The sequence below is a fragment of the Argentina silus genome (genome assembly GCF_951799395.1).
Source record: "Argentina silus genome assembly, contig: scaffold_43, whole genome shotgun sequence".
Classification (NCBI taxonomy): Eukaryota; Metazoa; Chordata; class Actinopteri; order Argentiniformes; family Argentinidae; genus Argentina; species Argentina silus.
Window position 1 is genome coordinate 888,606 of NW_028152657.1, and position 11,085 is coordinate 899,690.

Here is an 11,085-nt window from a genome sequence, read left to right on the forward strand (position 1 = left end):
AAAACAGTCTCTCCCATAATAACTCACAGGCTGCTTGTGTTTTTTAGGCCTTTGCAAGCTATCGGAAGTGTGTGCGCGGCAGGAGAGACAAATCCATGTTTTCGCGCCTTTTTTGCGATTTCCAGGTCGAAAAACACACAGACCCCAAAAATAAAGAAACGGCTGTCCAGCCAAAACTGAGGCTTCAAACTTGATGAAAACAGTCTCTCCCACAATAACTCAATGGCCGCTTGTGTTTTTTAGGCCTTCGCAAGCTATCGGAAGTATGTGCGCAGCAGGAGAGACAAATCTATGTTTTCGCGCCTGTTTTGCCATTTCCAGGTCGAAAAACACACAGACCCCAAAAATAAAGAAACGGCTGTCCAGCCAAAACTGAGGCTTCAAACTTGATGAAAACACTCTCTCCCACAACAACTCAAGGGCCGCTTGTGTTTTTTAGGCCTTTGCAAGCTATCGGAAGTGTGTGCGCGGCAGGAGAGACAAATCCATGTTTTCGCGCCTTTTTTGCGATTTCAAGGTCGAAAAACACATAGGCCCCAAAATGAAAGAAACGGCTGGCGCGCCAAAACTATGGCTTCAAACTTGATGAAAACAGTCTCTCCCATAATAACTCACGGGCTGCTTGTGTTTTTTAGGCCTTTGCAAGCTATCGGAAGTGTGTGCGCGGCAGGAGAGACAAATCCATGTTTTCGCGCCTTTTTTGCGATTTCAAGGTCGAAAAACACATAGGCCCCAAAATGAAAGAAACGGCTGGCGCGCCAAAACTATGGCTTCAAACTTGATGAAAACAGTCTCTCCCATAATAACTCACAGGCTGCTTGTGTTTTTTAGGCCTTTGCAAGCTATCGGAAGTGTGTGCGCGGCAGGAGAGACAAATCCATGTTTTCGCGCCTTTTTTGCGATTTCCAGGTCGAAAAACACACAGACCCCAAAAATAAAGAAACGGCTGTCCAGCCAAAACTGAGGCTTCAAACTTGATGAAAACAGTCTCTCCCACAATAACTCAATGGCCGCTTGTGTTTTTTAGGCCTTCGCAAGCTATCGGAAGTATGTGCGCAGCAGGAGAGACAAATCTATGTTTTCGCGCCTGTTTTGCCATTTCCAGGTCGAAAAACACACAGACCCCAAAAATAAAGAAACGGCTGTCCAGCCAAAACTGAGGCTTCAAACTTGATGAAAACACTCTCTCCCACAATAACTCAAGGGCCGCTTGTGTTTTTTAGGCCTTTGCAAGCTATCGGAAGTGTGTGCGCGGCAGGAGAGACAAATCCATGTTTTCGCGCCTTTTTTGCGATTTCAAGGTCGAAAAACACATAGGCCCCAAAATGAAAGAAACGGCTGGCGCGCCAAAACTATGGCTTCAAACTTGATGAAAACAGTCTCTCCCATAATAACTCACGGGCTGCTTGTGTTTTTTAGGCCTTTGCAAGCTATCGGAAGTGTGTGCGCGGCAGGAGAGACAAATCCATGTTTTCGCGCCTTTTTTGCGATTTCAAGGTCGAAAAACACATAGGCCCCAAAATGAAAGAAACGGCTGGCGCGCCAAAACTATGGCTTCAAACTTGATGAAAACAGTCTCTCCCATAATAACTCAAGGGCCGCTTGTGTTTTTTAGGCCTTTGCAAGCTATCGGAAGTGTGTGCGCGGCAGGAGAGACAAATCCATGTTTTCGCGCATTTTTTGCGATTTCAAGGTCGAAAAACACATAGGCCCCAAAATGAAAGAAACGGCTGCCGCGCCAAAACTATGGCTTCAAACTTGATGAAAACAGTCTCTCCCATAATAACTCACAGGCTGCTTGTGTTTTTTAGGCCTTTGCAAGCTATCGGAAGTGTGTGCGCGGCAGGAGAGACAAATCCATGTTTTCGCGCCTTTTTTGCGATTTCAAGGTCGAAAAACACATAGGCCCCAAAATGAAAGAAACGGCTGGCGCGCCAAAACTATGGCTTCAAACTTGATGAAAACAGTCTCTCCCATAATAACTCACGGGCTGCTTGTGTTTTTTAGGCCTTTGCAAGCTATCGGAAGTGTGTGCGCGGCAGGAGAGACAAATCCATGTTTTCGCGCCTTTTTTGCGATTTCAAGGTCGAAAAACACATAGGCCCCAAAATGAAAGAAACGGCTGGCGCGCCAAAACTATGGCTTCAAACTTGATGAAAACAGTCTCTCCCACAATAACTCAAGGGCCGCTTGTGTTTTTTAGGCCTTCGCAAGCTATCGGAAGTGTGTGCGCGGCAGGAGAGACAAATCCATTTTTTCGCGCATTTTTTGCGATTTCAAGGTCGAAAAACACATAGGCCCCAAAATGAAAGAAACGGCTGGCGCGCCAAAACTATGGCTTCAAACTTGATGAAAACAGTCTCTCCCATATTAACTCACGGGCTGCTTGTGTTTTTTAGGCCTTTGCAAGCTATCGGAAGTGTGTGCGCGGCAGGAGAGACAAATCCATGTTTTCGCGCCTTTTTTGCGATTTCAAGGTCGAAAAACACACAGACCCCAAAAATAAAGAAACGGCTGTCCAGCCAAAACTGAGGCTTCAAACTTGATGAAAACAGTCTCTCCCACAATAACTCAATGGCCGCTTGTGTTTTTTAGGCCTTCGCAAGCTATCGGAAGTGTGTGCGCGGCAGGAGAGCCAAATCCATGTTTTCGCGCCTTTTTTGCGATTTCAAGGTCGAAAAACACATAGGCCCCAAAATGAAAGAAACGGCTGGCGCGCCAAAACTATGGCTTCAAACTTGATGAAAACAGTCTCTCCCATATTAACTCACGGGCTGCTTGTGTTTTTTAGGCCTTTGCAAGCTATCGGAAGTGTGTGCGCGGCAGGAGAGACAAATCCATGTTTTCGCGCCTTTTTTGCGATTTCAAGGTCGAAAAACACACAGACCCCAAAAATAAAGAAACGGCTGTCCAGCCAAAACTGAGGCTTCAAACTTGATGAAAACAGTCTCTCCCACAATAACTCAATGGCCGCTTGTGTTTTTTAGGCCTTCGCAAGCTATCGGAAGTGTGTGCGCGGCAGGAGAGCCAAATCCATGTTTTCGCGCCTTTTTTGCGATTTCAAGGTCGAAAAACACATAGGCCCCAAAATGAAAGAAACGGCTGGCGCGCCAAAACTATGGCTTCAAACTTGATGAAAACAGTCTCTCCCATATTAACTCACGGGCTGCTTGTGTTTTTTAGGCCTTTGCAAGCTATCGGAAGTGTGTGCGCGGCAGGAGAGACAAATCCATGTTTTCGCGCCTTTTTTGCGATTTCAAGGTCGAAAAACACACAGACCCCAAAAATAAAGAAACGGCTGTCCAGCCAAAACTGAGGCTTCAAACTTGATGAAAACAGTCTCTCCCACAATAACTCAATGGCCGCTTGTGTTTTTTAGGCCTTCGCAAGCTATCGGAAGTGTGTGCGCGGCAGGAGAGCCAAATCCATGTTTTCGCGCATTTTTTGCGATTTCAAGGTCGAAAAACACATAGGCCCCAAAATGAAAGAAACGGCTGCCGCGCCAAAACTATGGCTTCAAACTTGATGAAAACAGTCTCTCCCATATTAACTCACGGGCTGATTGTGTTTTTTAGGCCTTCGCAAGCTATCGGAAGTGTGTGCGCAGCAGGAGAGACAAATCTATGTTTTCGCGCCTGTTTTGCCATTTCCAGGTCGAAAAACACACAGACCCCAAAAATAAAGAAACGGCTGTCCAGCCAAAACTGAGGCTTCAAACTTGATGAAAACACTCTCTCCCACAATAACTCAAGGGCCGCTTGTGTTTTTTAGGCCTTTGCAAGCTATCGGAAGTGTGTGCGCGGCAGGAGAGACAAATCCATGTTTTCGCGCCTTTTTTGCGATTTCAAGGTCGAAAAACACATAGGCCCCAAAATGAAAGAAACGGCTGGCGCGCCAAAACTATGGCTTCAAACTTGATGAAAACAGTCTCTCCCATAATAACTCACGGGCTGCTTGTGTTTTTTAGGCCTTTGCAAGCTATCGGAAGTGTGTGCGCGGCAGGAGAGACAAATCCATGATTTCGCGCCTTTTTTGCGATTTCAAGGTCGAAAAACACATAGGCCCCAAAATGAAAGAAACGGCTGGCGCGCCAAAACTATGGCTTCAAACTTGATGAAAACAGTCTCTCCCATAATAACTCAAGGGCCGCTTGTGTTTTTTAGGCCTTCGCAAGCTATCGGAAGTGTGTGCGCGGCAGGAGAGACAAATCCATGTTTTCGCGCATTTTTTGCGATTTCAAGGTCGAAAAACACATAGGCCCCAAAATGAAAGAAACGGCTGCCGCGCCAAAACTATGGCTTCAAACTTGATGAAAACAGTCTCTCCCATAATAACTCACAGGCTGCTTGTGTTTTTTAGGCCTTTGCAAGCTATCGGAAGTTTGTGCGCGGCAGGAGAGACAAATCCATGTTTTCGCGCCTTTTTTGCGATTTCAAGGTCGAAAAACACATCGGCCCCAAAATGAAAGAAACGGCTGGCGCGCCAAAACTATGGCTTCAAACTTGATGAAAACAGTCTCTCCCATAATAACTCACGGGCTGCTTGTGTTTTTTAGGCCTTTGCAAGCTATCGGAAGTGTGTGCGCGGCAGGAGAGACAAATCCATGTTTTCGCGCCTTTTTTGCGATTTCAAGGTCGAAAAACACATAGGCCCCAAAATGAAAGAAACGGCTGGCGCGCCAAAACTATGGCTTCAAACTTGATGAAAACAGTCTCTCCCATAATAACTCAAGGGCCGCTTGTGTTTTTTAGGCCTTCGCAAGCTATCGGAAGTGTGTGCGCGGCAGGAGAGACAAATCCATGTTTTCGCGCATTTTTTGCGATTTCAAGGTCGAAAAACACATAGGCCCCAAAATGAAAGAAACGGCTGCCGCGCCAAAACTATGGCTTCAAACTTGATGAAAACAGTCTCTCCCATAATAACTCACAGGCTGCTTGTGTTTTTTAGGCCTTTGCAAGCTATCGGAAGTGTGTGCGCGGCAGGAGAGACAAATCCATGTTTTCGCGCCTTTTTTGCGATTTCAAGGTCGAAAAACACATAGGCCCCAAAATGAAAGAAACGGCTGGCGCGCCAAAACTATGGCTTCAAACTTGATGAAAACAGTCTCTCCCATAATAACTCACGGGCTGCTTGTGTTTTTTAGGCCTTTGCAAGCTATCGGAAGTGTGTGCGCGGCAGGAGAGACAAATCCATGTTTTCGCGCCTTTTTTGCGATTTCCAGGTCGAAAAACACACAGACCCCAAAAATAAAGAAACGGCTGTCCAGCCAAAACTGAGGCTTCAAACTTGATGAAAACAGTCTCTCCCACAATAACTCAATGGCCGCTTGTGTTTTTTAGGCCTTCGCAAGCTATCGGAAGTGTGTGCGTGGCAGGAGAGCCAAATCCATGTTTTCGCGCATTTTTTGCGATTTCAAGGTCGAAAAACACATAGGCCCCAAAATGAAAGAAACGGCTGCCGCGCCAAAACTATGGCTTCAAACTTGATGAAAACAGTCTCTCCCATATTAACTCACGGGCTGATTGTGTTTTTTAGGCCTTCGCAAGCTATCGGAAGTGTGTGCGCAGCAGGAGAGACAAATCTATGTTTTCGCGCCTGTTTTGCCATTTCCAGGTCGAAAAACACACAGACCCCAAAAATAAAGAAACGGCTGTCCAGCCAAAACTGAGGCTTCAAACTTGATGAAAACACTCTCTCCCACAATAACTCAAGGGCCGCTTGTGTTTTTTAGGCCTTTGCAAGCTATCGGAAGTGTGTGTGCGGCAGGAGAGACAAATCCATGTTTTCGCGCCTTTTTTGCGATTTCAAGGTCGAAAAACACATAGGCCCCAAAATGAAAGAAACGGCTGGCGCGCCAAAACTATGGCTTCAAACTTGATGAAAACAGTCTCTCCCATAATAACTCACGGGCTGCTTGTGTTTTTTAGGCCTTTGCAAGCTATCGGAAGTGTGTGCGCGGCAGGAGAGACAAATCCATGTTTTCGCGCCTTTTTTGCGATTTCAAGGTCGAAAAACACATAGGCCCCAAAATGAAAGAAACGGCTGGCGCGCCAAAACTATGGCTTCAAACTTGATGAAAACAGTCTCTCCCATAATAACTCAAGGGCCGCTTGTGTTTTTTAGGCCTTCGCAAGCTATCGGAAGTGTGTGCGCGGCAGGAGAGACAAATCCATGTTTTCGCGCCTTTTTTGCGATTTCCAGGTCGAAAAACACACAGACCCCAAAAATAAAGAAACGGCTGTCCAGCCAAAACTGAGGCTTCAAACTTGATGAAAACAGTCTCTCCCACAATAACTCAATGGCCGCTTGTGTTTTTTAGGCCTTCGCAAGCTATCGGAAGTGTGTGCGTGGCAGGAGAGCCAAATCCATGTTTTCGCGCATTTTTTGCGATTTCAAGGTCGAAAAACACATAGGCCCCAAAATGAAAGAAACGGCTGCCGCGCCAAAACTATGGCTTCAAACTTGATGAAAACAGTCTCTCCCATATTAACTCACGGGCTGATTGTGTTTTTTAGGCCTTCGCAAGCTATCGGAAGTGTGTGCGCAGCAGGAGAGACAAATCTATGTTTTCGCGCCTGTTTTGCCATTTCCAGGTCGAAAAACACACAGACCCCAAAAATAAAGAAACGGCTGTCCAGCCAAAACTGAGGCTTCAAACTTGATGAAAACACTCTCTCCCACAATAACTCAAGGGCCGCTTGTGTTTTTTAGGCCTTTGCAAGCTATCGGAAGTGTGTGCGCGGCAGGAGAGACAAATCCATGTTTTCGCGCCTTTTTTGCGATTTCAAGGTCGAAAAACACATAGGCCCCAAAATGAAAGAAACGGCTGGCGCGCCAAAACTATGGCTTCAAACTTGATGAAAACAGTCTCTCCCATAATAACTCACGGGCTGCTTGTGTTTTTTAGGCCTTTGCAAGCTATCGGAAGTGTGTGCGCGGCAGGAGAGACAAATCCATGTTTTCGCGCCTTTTTTGCGATTTCAAGGTCGAAAAACACATAGGCCCCAAAATGAAAGAAACGGCTGGCGCGCCAAAACTATGGCTTCAAACTTGATGAAAACAGTCTCTCCCATAATAACTCAAGGGCCGCTTGTGTTTTTTAGGCCTTCGCAAGCTATCGGAAGTGTGTGCGCGGCAGGAGAGACAAATCCATGTTTTCGCGCATTTTTTGCGATTTCAAGGTCGAAAAACACATAGGCCCCAAAATGAAAGAAACGGCTGCCGCGCCAAAACTATGGCTTCAAACTTGATGAAAACAGTCTCTCCCATAATAACTCACAGGCTGCTTGTGTTTTTTAGGCCTTTGCAAGCTATCGGAAGTGTGTGCGCGGCAGGAGAGACAAATCCATGTTTTCGCGCCTTTTTTGCGATTTCAAGGTCGAAAAACACATAGGCCCCAAAATGAAAGAAACGGCTGGCGCGCCAAAACTATGGCTTCAAACTTGATGAAAACAGTCTCTCCCATAATAACTCACGGGCTGCTTGTGTTTTTTAGGCCTTTGCAAGCTATCGGAAGTGTGTGCGCGGCAGGAGAGACAAATCCATGTTTTCGCGCCTTTTTTGCGATTTCCAGGTCGAAAAACACACAGACCCCAAAAATAAAGAAACGGCTGTCCAGCCAAAACTGAGGCTTCAAACTTGATGAAAACAGTCTCTCCCACAATAACTCAAGGGCCGCTTGTGTTTTTTAGGCCTTCGCAAGCTATCGGAAGTGTGTGCGCGGCAGGAGAGACAAATCCATTTTTTCGCGCATTTTTTGCGATTTCAAGGTCGAAAAACACATAGGCCCCAAAATGAAAGAAACGGCTGCCGCGCCAAAACTATGGCTTCAAACTTGATGAAAACAGTCTCTCCCATAATAACTCACAGGCTGCTTGTGTTTTTTAGGCCTTTGCAAGCTATCGGAAGTGTGTGCGCGGCAGGAGAGACAAATCCATGTTTTCGCGCCTTTTTTGCGATTTCAAGGTCGAAAAACACATAGGCCCCAAAATGAAAGAAACGGCTGCCGCGCCAAAACTATGGCTTCAAACTTGATGAAAACAGTCTCTCCCATAATAACTCACAGGCTGCTTGTGTTTTTTAGGCCTTTGCAAGCTATCGGAAGTGTGTGCGCGGCAGGAGAGACAAATCCATGTTTTCGCGCCTTTTTTGCGATTTCAAGGTCGAAAAACACATAGGCCCCAAAATGAAAGAAACGGCTGGCGCGCCAAAACTATGGCTTCAAACTTGATGAAAACAGTCTCTCCCATAATAACTCACGGGCTGCTTGTGTTTTTTAGGCCTTTGCAAGCTATCGGAAGTGTGTGCGCGGCAGGAGAGACAAATCCATGTTTTCGCGCCTTTTTTGCGATTTCAAGGTCGAAAAACACATAGGCCCCAAAATGAAAGAAACGGCTGGCGCGCCAAAACTATGGCTTCAAACTTGATGAAAACAGTCTCTCCCATAATAACTCAAGGGCCGCTTGTGTTTTTTAGGCCTTCGCAAGCTATCGGAAGTGTGTGCGCGGCAGGAGAGACAAATCCATGTTTTCGCGCATTTTTTGCGATTTCAAGGTCGAAAAACACATAGGCCCCAAAATGAAAGAAACGGCTGCCGCGCCAAAACTATGGCTTCAAACTTGATGAAAACAGTCTCTCCCATAATAACTCACAGGCTGCTTGTGTTTTTTAGGCCTTTGCAAGCTATCGGAAGTGTGTGCGCGGCAGGAGAGACAAATCCATGTTTTCGCGCCTTTTTTGCGATTTCAAGGTCGAAAAACACATAGGCCCCAAAATGAAAGAAACGGCTGGCGCGCCAAAACTATGGCTTCAAACTTGATGAAAACAGTCTCTCCCATAATAACTCACGGGCTGCTTGTGTTTTTTAGGCCTTTGCAAGCTATCGGAAGTGTGTGCGCGGCAGGAGAGACAAATCCATGTTTTCGCGCCTTTTTTGCGATTTCCAGGTCGAAAAACACACAGACCCCAAAAATAAAGAAACGGCTGTCCAGCCAAAACTGAGGCTTCAAACTTGATGAAAACAGTCTCTCCCACAATAACTCAATGGCCGCTTGTGTTTTTTAGGCCTTCGCAAGCTATCGGAAGTGTGTGCGTGGCAGGAGAGCCAAATCCATGTTTTCGCGTATTTTTTGCGATTTCAAGGTCGAAAAACACATAGGCCCCAAAATGAAAGAAACGGCTGCCGCGCCAAAACTATGGCTTCAAACTTGATGAAAACAGTCTCTCCCATATTAACTCACGGGCTGATTGTGTTTTTTAGGCCTTCGCAAGCTATCGGAAGTGTGTGCGCAGCAGGAGAGACAAATCTATGTTTTCGCGCCTGTTTTGCCATTTCCAGGTCGAAAAACACACAGACCCCAAAAATAAAGAAACGGCTGTCCAGCCAAAACTGAGGCTTCAAACTTGATGAAAACACTCTCTCCCACAATAACTCAAGGGCCGCTTGTGTTTTTTAGGCCTTTGCAAGCTATCGGAAGTGTGTGCGCGGCAGGAGAGACAAATCCATGTTTTCGCGCCTTTTTTGCGATTTCAAGGTCGAAAAACACATAGGCCCCAAAATGAAAGAAACGGCTGGCGCGCCAAAACTATGGCTTCAAACTTGATGAAAACAGTCTCTCCCATAATAACTCACGGGCTGCTTGTGTTTTTTAGGCCTTTGCAAGCTATCGGAAGTGTGTGCGCGGCAGGAGAGACAAATCCATGTTTTCGCGCCTTTTTTGCGATTTCAAGGTCGAAAAACACATAGGCCCCAAAATGAAAGAAACGGCTGGCGCGCCAAAACTATGGCTTCAAACTTGATGAAAACAGTCTCTCCCATAATAACTCACGGGCTGCTTGTGTTTTTTAGGCCTTTGCAAGCTATCGGAAGTGTGTGCGCGGCAGGAGAGACAAATCCATGTTTTCGCGCCTTTTTTGCGATTTCCAGGTCGAAAAACACACAGACCCCAAAAATAAAGAAACGGCTGTCCAGCCAAAACTGAGGCTTCAAACTTGATGAAAACAGTCTCTCCCACAATAACTCAAGGGCCGCTTGTGTTTTTTAGGCCTTCGCAAGCTATCGGAAGTGTGTGCGCGGCAGGAGAGACAAATCCATTTTTTCGCGCATTTTTTGCGATTTCAAGGTCGAAAAACACATAGGCCCCAAAATGAAAGAAACGGCTGCCGCGCCAAAACTATGGCTTCAAACTTGATGAAAACAGTCTCTCCCATAATAACTCACAGGCTGCTTGTGTTTTTTAGGCCTTTGCAAGCTATCGGAAGTGTGTGCGCGGCAGGAGAGACAAATCCATGTTTTCGCGCCTTTTTTGCGATTTCAAGGTCGAAAAACACATAGGCCCCAAAATGAAAGAAACGGCTGGCGCGCCAAAACTATGGCTTCAAACTTGATGAAAACAGTCTCTCCCATATTAACTCACGGGCTGCTTGTGTTTTTTAGGCCTTTGCAAGCTATCGGAAGTGTGTGCGCGGCAGGAGAGACAAATCCATGTTTTCGCGCCTTTTTTGCGATTTCAAGGTCGAAAAACACATAGGCCCCAAAATGAAAGAAACGGCTGGCGCGCCAAAACTATGGCTTCAAACTTGATGAAAACAGTCTCTCCCATATTAACTCACGGGCTGCTTGTGTTTTTTAGGCCTTTGCAAGCTATCGGAAGTGTGTGCGCGGCAGGAGAGACAAATCCATGTTTTCGCGCCTTTTTTGCGATTTCAAGGTCGAAAAACACACAGACCCCAAAAATAAAGAAACGGCTGTCCAGCCAAAACTGAGGCTTCAAACTTGATGAAAACAGTCTCTCCCACAATAACTCAATGGCCGCTTGTGTTTTTTAGGCCTTCGCAAGCTATCGGAAGTGTGTGCGCGGCAGGAGAGCCAAATCCATGTTTTCGCGCATTTTTTGCGATTTCAAGGTCGAAAAACACATAGGCCCCAAAATGAAAGAAACGGCTGCCGCGCCAAAACTATGGCTTCAAACTTGATGAAAACAGTCTCTCCCATATTAACTCACGGGCTGATTGTGTTTTTTAGGCCTTCGCAAGCTATCGGAAGTGTGTGCGCAGCAGGAGAGACAAATCTATGTTTTCGCGCCT